Raw genomic sequence first — 9,402 nt, 5'->3', positions numbered from 1 at the left:
AAGCTTGAGAAGCAGAAGTTCTTTCATGGGCAAGGAGCATGGGGAGGAGGAGGAGGAGGGAATCGGAATCACCAAAGAGGACGTTTTATGCACGCGTCAGGCTCACCCTGCTCCCCGGATTCTGATTCTGCTGTGCCTGAAGAGGCTGCCCAGCATGGATTGGGTGGAAGACGTGCTAGAGATTTGTCTCTCGTGTTTCCCCTCAGTGGGAAGAGTAGTAGGGTGTCATTTAGTGCTCTGTCTAAGGTGGACCACACAGATGATCAAACTCTAGATAAACAATTAGCTATTCTCGACCATCGTATCTCCAGTGCAGAAGGCAGTTCTTAGCATATAAAAGGAGCTCACTAATAAATCGCAAATGGGATCCAAAGAGCACCAAAATCATGGATGAAATAGATAAACATGTCAACACCTAGAACAAGCCTTTTTGGTGTGATCAACATGAGATTACCTCCCCTCATAGTTTCATTGCTACTGACCAAGCCAAAACTATTGTTTTTTGGAGTTTATGGTCTGTTCCAAATCCAAATGTCAACAAAAGTATAGTAGAATTTGGTTAGGCCAGTGATTCAAAGCTGCTTGCTGACATCATAGAGCACGTATTCTAAACTTTTGAGGGCTTGTTTAAACCCAATTATATGGCATGTGAACGGTGGGAACTCTGTAACTGCTGCTGATAGACTGACAAGATTCACTCACCACTGGCTTGAGTCTTTGTGATTCCGTTCAACCTCAAAGGAAAGGAATTCACAGTCTTCACGATCCATTCTGAAGCTGGGCAACCTTTTACCAATGCAAAGAACTAATTGCTTCTTTGTCTCTGGATTGCATATTGCTTATTACTGGCATGACATTCCAGTACCCAAGAAGCATAAATAGTGATCCCTGAAGCTGTTGTAACCTTTTCAGACTATAGCAGCTTGATCATTCGCCTCATTACACTCTCCAGAACTTCTCCTGGATGACAGCCCGAAACGAAGGGTTCCGCTGGCATCCTTCATTAGCACTTTCTTCACCATTTCCCAGCACAGCAAATGTCCCGGGAGCACACGCAGAAAACTTCAGCAACCATCCCTCAGTATTTTAGTCCTTCAAGTCCCTGGGCACATTTCCTAACTATTAAATCATGTGTGTGCTTTCAAAACCGTAAGCTTAATGAGCTTTGCCCACCCCAGCTGGCCCCAAGACAAACCTTTCACCAGAATATTCCTCTCGATGTGATTTTCCTATCACAAATCAGGAACACCAGTGAAAACTCAAAAGCTCACAAAACTAAGATAAGGCATATGAAAATGAAAACAGTTTGAAAAAGGCTGGAAATTACTCTGAAATTACAATTACTGTCATATTTGGTATCAGATATGAAGCCCCTGCTGATCTGATCCCAGCTGCTCCCTTTACCATCCACAGACCCTTGTTCCAATCTATACACCACATCCCCAGCTGGCTATGTGTCCTTCAAAGGCACACCATAGATTTGCACTTTTGGCTCCTCCACTCTACTCGGTAAATGTCTACTTGTCTGTGATGGCCTTGTTCAAATAACTTCTCCATCAACCTTACTTAAACCCAGGTCATTTTCTATCCTGCAAGCAAGCTATAACTTTATATAAACCTTATTTTAGTGCATATCACATTTATGGTGATTATTTCCATACGTCTCAACCTTAGAATATAGATACTTTAGAGCAAGGATGGGGCTTCATCGGCAGTACACATCCAGTGCCCAGCTAAGCACTTGACTTTGTGCAAACAAGAAAACTAAAAGCAATTAATAGTTTATGCCCCAAATTAGAGACATTTTAAGAAACATTTAAGCACTATTAACGTGCCTCTACGTGTTGGGAAAAATCTATTGATAAGGTAAATGTAAAAACATATACTGCAATGAAAAGCCTAATACCGCAACTGTGTAAAACCAATGGGCCACTCTCCTTTGAGGAGTTTAAAAAGAAGAAAACTACCGGTACTGCTCCTAAACAGCAGGAGTTAATTAATTCTTTTTATCTAAACTAGAAGCAATAATCTCATTAATTTGAATGACTGAGAAGCATCTTAATCTTTACATGGGCCAATTCCGTCACATAGTTCCATAGCTATATTATTTTGTTGAAAATGCTGTTTAAATGCTAATGTGAAAGCATCCCAAAGCCAGCCAAAAGTGATATACTTTTATTATCTTTCAATTTAACAATGTAGTTTAAAAACAAGAAGAAATAAAATTAGGGTCTGGAAAAACACTTTGAGGAGATAAAAATTCATCTTCAAAAACTACCATTCTATTGATTATTTTAATTTCAAATATTTTCTATGAGAAAAACCTGTGCTGTGCTAACTAGCCATGAGTTTTGAGTTCTAAGAATACCCTTCACATAGCAGTGCACATTACAGGGAATATTTTCAGTCTGAGAAATGCGTAGCGTATCCTTTGCTAAACAGGGATAAAGAAAGGCAGAGGGAAGTGTTACTCCCTTATGTACTTTAACTTCTAATTAAACAGCCACAAGAGCATCGAAGAAAAAGCCCTCCTTTTCATAGAAAAATATGATTCTATAACATTTAAAATGTTTCTGGCAAAAACATGATGAGAGGAACCAAATATAGGATGCCGAGTTCCTGAACACTTGCATTTCTTCCTTTTTTTCTATACTTAAGAAATCTATTCTGGTTCTCTATCCTTATATACGAAATTTCCTCCCTGACATAATAATATACATAACGACATTATTTATATACCAGACTATCATAATCTTCTGGAAGGGGTCAAGTTCAGGGGTTGAGAGTACAGGCTCTATATCCCAGCTCTCCCACTTAACAAATTTAGACAAGTAGCTTCTCCTCTCTGTCTCATCTTCCTCATCTGTAGAATGGAGCTGATAAAAATACTCTATTTCATTCATTGGAAGACAGAAGCTTCCAGGTTTTAACATTCTAAATTAGGAGGTGTCTTACATTTTCCATCAATCTAAACAGAAATGAAGTTCTGCCAGAGAGGATTTTCATGTTCTCCTGATGGGAGAATTTTCTACCCTCCCTGCACACAGTGCCAAGACTGAGCCATGCAAGTTTTCTTTCTTCACTCTTCTGGGTGATGAATCTATTTTCATTTACCCTTACCCTGAGGGTGGAGGCCCCGATTTATATGAAGGCCTCCTGTCTTATGATTTTACAATTGAAGACATCTTAGACTTGATGAACTACTTGAGAGAGCAGAGCTGAGGAGTAAATGAGATAACACACGGAAAGAGCCTAGAACAGTGCAGGGCACATGATAAGCATCTTACACCTGCTAACTATTATATCATGCTATCAATATCTAGTTGTCACTAAACAGATCAACATGTTAATTACTTAATTCTCTTAAATCGATGCTGAAAATGCAAGCATCAAAGTAAAGAAAGAAAGCCATTTGAAATAGCCCGATGAAAGCAGGGCCCTTTGCATGGCCAGGGTAGCCGGGGCCTATGGCCAGCTGTGGCCTCAATGGAGCAAGACGCAAGACTCAGCCTATTTTCAGAAAGGATCTTGCCAAGTGTTTCAAATCCCTCTGCTGGTTCAGACTGGCCTTCTAGAAAGTGTTCCCTTTTTTGTTAATGGAAAAAGGGATTTAATCTCGAAGAGTTCCTTCTTAACACACTCAAACTGGACTCCCCAGAGCTCTGCAGATGCTGCATCAGCAGGGCAGGCGGGTGGGCTGGCAGGCTGGCAAAGATGCAATTCTCCTGGTATCCCAAAGACTAGCTCAAAGGTCATGCTACTTTGCTAATTCAGTGAAACATAATTACACTGCAAAAAGCTGGTTCCTTTTTAATTCCTCTTACTGATACACAGAGTTATTGCAGTTTAAATTGTTAAATGCCAGGATAGTCACACACGCATTCAGTGGCAACGTGTCCACGTCCACTCAAAGCCTCTGGACTTGGGTGTTAGACTGGAGAAGAAGCCTGTCAATATGCGCAATCTATAGCCAGTTGCAATAATTTCTCCCCCTTTCCTGGGACCAAGCCTTTTTCCTCTGCTGCTCAAGTATGCAAGAAGCAGACAAGTGATGGCTGACTAAGTATCCTTTTCAGAGCTGCTTCATTGCATAACAAAGGGGCCCTTTTCACATTTTGTGAACGGTGTCCCATGGGATTATGAAGGGCACAATTCCTGCAGACATAAATGGCAGCCCTGGTCCCAATAATTGGAATCAAGGCAAGGTCTCATGAATTCCTTTTTTTTTTTTGGTAAGGAAAATTATCCCTGAGCTAACATCTGTTGCCAATCTTCCTTTTTGCTTGAGAAAGATTGTTGCTAAGCTAAAATCTGTGCCCATCTTCCTCTATTTTGTATATGGGATGCTGCTACAGCATGGCTTGATGAGCAGTGTGTAGGTCTGCGTCCGGGATCTAAACCTGCAAACCCCGGGCCTCGGAAGCAGAGCATGCCAACTTAACCATTACACCACTAGGTCGGCCCCTCATGAATTCTTTTTAATCAAAACATTCCTTTTGCTTATTTTGATGATGACTCAACTAACAAAATATCATACCTTAAAAACTAGTAAATAACTTGCAAATACTATAACTATGGTTTTATAATTATTGTCTTTATCAAAATCCATTACTTATCTATATAGCAAATAATCTAATGAATAACATATATGAGGCTTCCAGTGTTTAAAATAAACAGCTTTTTTGTTTATAAGCACTAACCTGGTGTCAGCTTAAGTGGTGGAAAATACCAGAGGGTACCTTGGGCCTCCAGCTTATTCCCCTGAGTCCTATCTCTTTCCAAAAATCTTCATAGAAGATCTTTACCTTCTGTGGTTACCCATTCCAATAAGTCACATTTCTTAAGGTCACAGTTTCTTCCCATTCTTTGACAAAATCCATCCTTTTACCACAAAAGTCATTTTCTGAAGGTGAATCTTTAAGGGAGATAAGGAGGGTTCTTCTTGTTAGCATAAGCAGTTCACACTTCTAAATTTTAAGGCCCACTTAAAGAAATCTGATATTATGAAATACCTTCTGCCCCAAGTAAGAGTTTCTAAGACCCCTGAATGGCAATGTTTTCTCTATAATCCTAAATCAGATGAAGACTTTTCAAAGTTATAATAAACTTAGAAATATTGCTCAAATACAATGAAATTTTCTCCATCAAGCATAGGCAATTCAAACTTATACATAATTTTAAGTAATCGTTATTTCTCCAGGTTATTTGATATTCTATGGTTGATTTTTTTAACAGTCTTTATTTAATGTTCTCTCCCCTCCCCAATCTTGAGTTTGGAATGAATAAAGTTTATACTACCTAGTATACTTTCTTCAATGTTAAATTGCAAGGACTAGAAAGGAGAACTTTTTGCTTTTTGGCAGAACAAGTAGGCACCCGTGTCAAGGTAGGAGCAGTGCCCATGGCCCAGAAAGAGTTGCCAGAGCTTGAGCGGGGAGAGGAGGGTATCCTCACAAGGGTCACTCCCATGAGGGAATGTCAGAGCTCAAGCAGTGTGAGCTGAGCCTCACCTGAGGATCAGCCCAGGATGGGGGGTCAGAGCCTGAGAAGTGTGAAGAGCTCGTCCACAGTGGGAGATGACCCCATGAGAAGTGTCTGAGCCCTAGCAAGGAAAGCAGGGGATCCACATAGGGAACAGCCTGGTGCAGGTATCAGACATGAGCAGGGTAATAAGGGCTTCCACAGGGTGGGGGAGAGAGGGAGTGGTGTGGTGTGAGGTGTTAGAGCCCAAGCAGGGTGAGGAAGGTCTCAGGGTGGGAGACGAAATGGCAGCAGAAGTGGGAAATTGGTTGATGCAGGGGGTGTGATGAAAGACGTGAGCAGATGAGAATAAAGGGTACATGTTTCTCGCTACTGGAGAAATGGGCTACAAATTTGGAAAATAAGAAGACTAGAATGACTCTATGGTGTTGTTGTATTGAGTAAAAATTGGAGGTATCAGTGTGAACTCGTGTTTTTCAATAGATGGAGAGAGAGACAGAGATTTGTAAATAGGTGTTTGAATATTTGAATATACATGTGGGTTGTTGGCGTAGGGGAGGAAGACATTTCCTCTACCCACTCTAGGTCCTTCTGGCCAGACAATGAATTAAATTCACATGAGACAGAATAACAGGAGAGAATCAAACAAAGCTTTATAACATGTATACATGGGAGAGATCCAGAAAAACTGAGCAACTCACCAAAATGGCAGAGGTTCTCATCTTAAATACCCTCCTGAGCTAAAGGCAAAAGAGAATGTTGGGGTTGGGGGGAGTCAGTTATGGGAGATTAATAGAAAAGCATAGTAAAAACAAGAGTAAGGTTATTATGCAGATTTAAGTCCTTGCCTTCTGTATTGATAAGAGTTTTTAGAGGTAAGGTCATCCCCCTCTTCTTTGTGGTACAGAGAGGGAGACACCTTTACAGATGGAGATTTCCTTTACAAATGTAAATGCGTCTTAGTAAATTCTACTTTTCAGAGTTTCTCTCATGTCTGCAGTTTTTGAAAGTAACCAGCTCAAAATAATCCTCATGCCAAAGAGACATATCTTGGAATGGCCAATTCCACTCCCTCACAGTGGGGATCTGGTATTTGTGTATACATATCAAACTCACACATATATATGTATGTGCATATATATATGCATGTATACACACACAGACACACATACTCCCTAGGACTGGTAGCAGTGATGTGCCAATAGCAATGAGCACATCTATTACCCACATCTGCACTCCTGAATATCATTTTCCAATAGAAGGAACCAGGACTTCTTGAAGAGCTGTCTGAATCCAGGGCTGAGAAGAAAAAGTACAAAATGATCCTAGAACATCTTTTTATACCAGACAGCAAGGAAGTACTCAAAGAATAATAGGGACATATGTCAAAGCTTCATGCAGCTTCTACTGCCAAATCAGGAAAATTCAAGTATCAGAATAATGATGGTAATGGATTATAACCCACTGAATAAAATAGGAAACCATAAGTCCATGAATGAATAAACTGAATGTCTGATGATGAGTGAGACATTTATATAGTTTCAAAGTAGCTCCCCTCAAAATACTCATTAATTACGAAAGGAGAAAGAGTAATTTTGCAGTGAAGAAGCCTGGAAGGTACCACCTTCATCAAGTGATCCAAGTGAAGATTATCAGTAATAAGTGATGAATAAATGAAAAGCAATAGGATATGTTGGAGTATACGAGGAAGCCATTTCATTTAACTCTAACTCAGCCTGACCTTGTTTTTCCAAAAGGCCTGACAGGGCCTGTTGAGCATACATTGTACATCTGCTTTAAACATTTACAATGTCCCAAAGCCAAGAACGATGTCCTTACAGATAGAGATGTTGCCTCTTTCCATATCAGCATTTCTTTAGGGATAAGCATTTCTTCCCAGAAACTCAGGATTAATTACTGACCTTCTTTAACTCATCTTGTGACCACTCACCTGCTGACCACTGACTTGCTGTGTTCACCTTGTGACCCCTGACCTGCTGTAGCAAAGCATCTTGTGACAGTAGTAAGAGAGATATTCCTGTCATATGTGATGTATGCTCTTTGTTCCAAAGTGGTATATAACTGCTCTCTATACCCTACTTCTTCAGAAAGCTTGCTTCCTTGGTGGGAAAGTTCTCCTGGTCTAGTCTTCAAATTGGCTCATTATAAATTCACCCCAATTTTGATTTATAGATTGGTTATGAATTATTTGAATTGATATAAGATATGTCAAAATAATGTGCCACCTAATAAGATGCAATGAGAAGAACACAGTATCATATCTTCAGTATCCATGATAACCATGCATAACCTGAGTCACGAGGAAACATCAAACAGACCTATACTGAAGGGCATTCTACAAAATAAATGCCCTGCAATCTTCAAAAATATCAAGGTCATGAAAGTCAAAGAAAGTCTAAGAACCTATTTCAGACTGAGGGAGACTAAATAGATATGACAACTAAATGTAACACATGATTCTGAACTGGATATTTTTCTATCAAGTATATTATTGAGCCAATTGGCAAAACTGCGGACTGGCTACCAGCAATGTATCAATGTTAATTTCCTCTACTTGATGACTGTTCTGTGGTTATGCAGGAGAAAGTTTTTGTAGGGAATACACACTGGAGTGTTGGGGGGACATGACCATAGATCACCAGATTGGCAATTTACTCTCAAATGGTTCAGGAATAAAATTCTTTGTACTGTACTTTCAACTTTTCTATAATTTTGTGAGCATTTCAAAAATTTTAAATGTATTTAAAAATCAACTAGATATAAAGAACAGCATAGGAAAAATTGCTAATTTTTTAAAATAGATAGTCTACTAGATAACAATAATGAACCAATGTTAAATTTCCTGAATTTGATCTTTGATAATGATTATAAAAGAGAATATCTTTGTTCTAAGGAGATGCATGCTGAAGTATTTTGAGGTGAAGTACCATGATGTCTGCAATTTCCTTTCAAATGGTTCAGAAATAAATATTAATAATAAAATGCATATATATACAGAGATAGAGAACACAAGTGTGATAATGTTCAAGATTGGTGAGTCTTGTTGAAGAATACATGGGAATTCTTTGTACTGTTTTGGAACTTTTTTAGGTTTGAGATTTTTTTCAAAAGAACTTTAAAAATAAAATAAAACAGGGGCTGGCCCAGTGGCATAGTGGCTAAGTTTGCACACTCTGCTTCAGCAGTTCAGGGTTCATAGGTTCAGATCCCGGGTGCAGACCTACACACCACTCATCAAGCCATGCTGTGGCAGCATCCCACATACAAAGTGCAGGAAGGTTGGCACAAATGCCAGTTCAGCAAAAATCTTCCCTAAGCAAAAAGAGGAAGATTGGCAACAGACATTAGCTCAGGACCAATCTGCCTCACAAAAATTAATTCATTAATTAAATTAATTAATTAAATACAACAGAACAAAATAAAAATCACCTGGACCATGGTTCCCAATGTTAGATGTATATCTGAATCCCCAGGAGAGCTTCACAAACTAAAGATTCCTACATAACTCCCGTCTTACAAATCAAAATCTCTAAGAGTTCTGCTTGCCAAGTTTTCAAAGTTTCCGGGGATTCGAATGCATCTCATCCACTGACCAGCATCTGGGCCCCACTAATCTGTTCTGTCACCCTCATTTTACCAATGAAGAAACTGAGGCTCCAAGAGGTTAAGAGACTTGCCACGCTGATAGGTAGTGGCAGAGAGAAGACCAGAATCTAGCTCTCCCAACTCCCAGTTCAGTGTTCTTTGATCACAATTCATAAATGGATGACTCTCAGTGGGATTGTTTTTTTAAAAAAATCTTGATCTTAAAAGCTTTCTCAACTTAAAATGCTGTTGTGTTCAACCCTGAAGCTTCCTGTGGAGCTCCGCCATGCAGCTACGAGTGTCCTCAGAGCTCAA

The sequence above is a fragment of the Equus przewalskii genome, chromosome 2 (genome assembly GCF_037783145.1).
Source record: "Equus przewalskii isolate Varuska chromosome 2, EquPr2, whole genome shotgun sequence".
Lineage (NCBI taxonomy): Eukaryota > Metazoa > Chordata > Mammalia > Perissodactyla > Equidae > Equus > Equus przewalskii.
The sequence above is the reverse complement of the archived record's forward strand: the minus strand, read 5'-3'. Positions refer to the sequence as shown.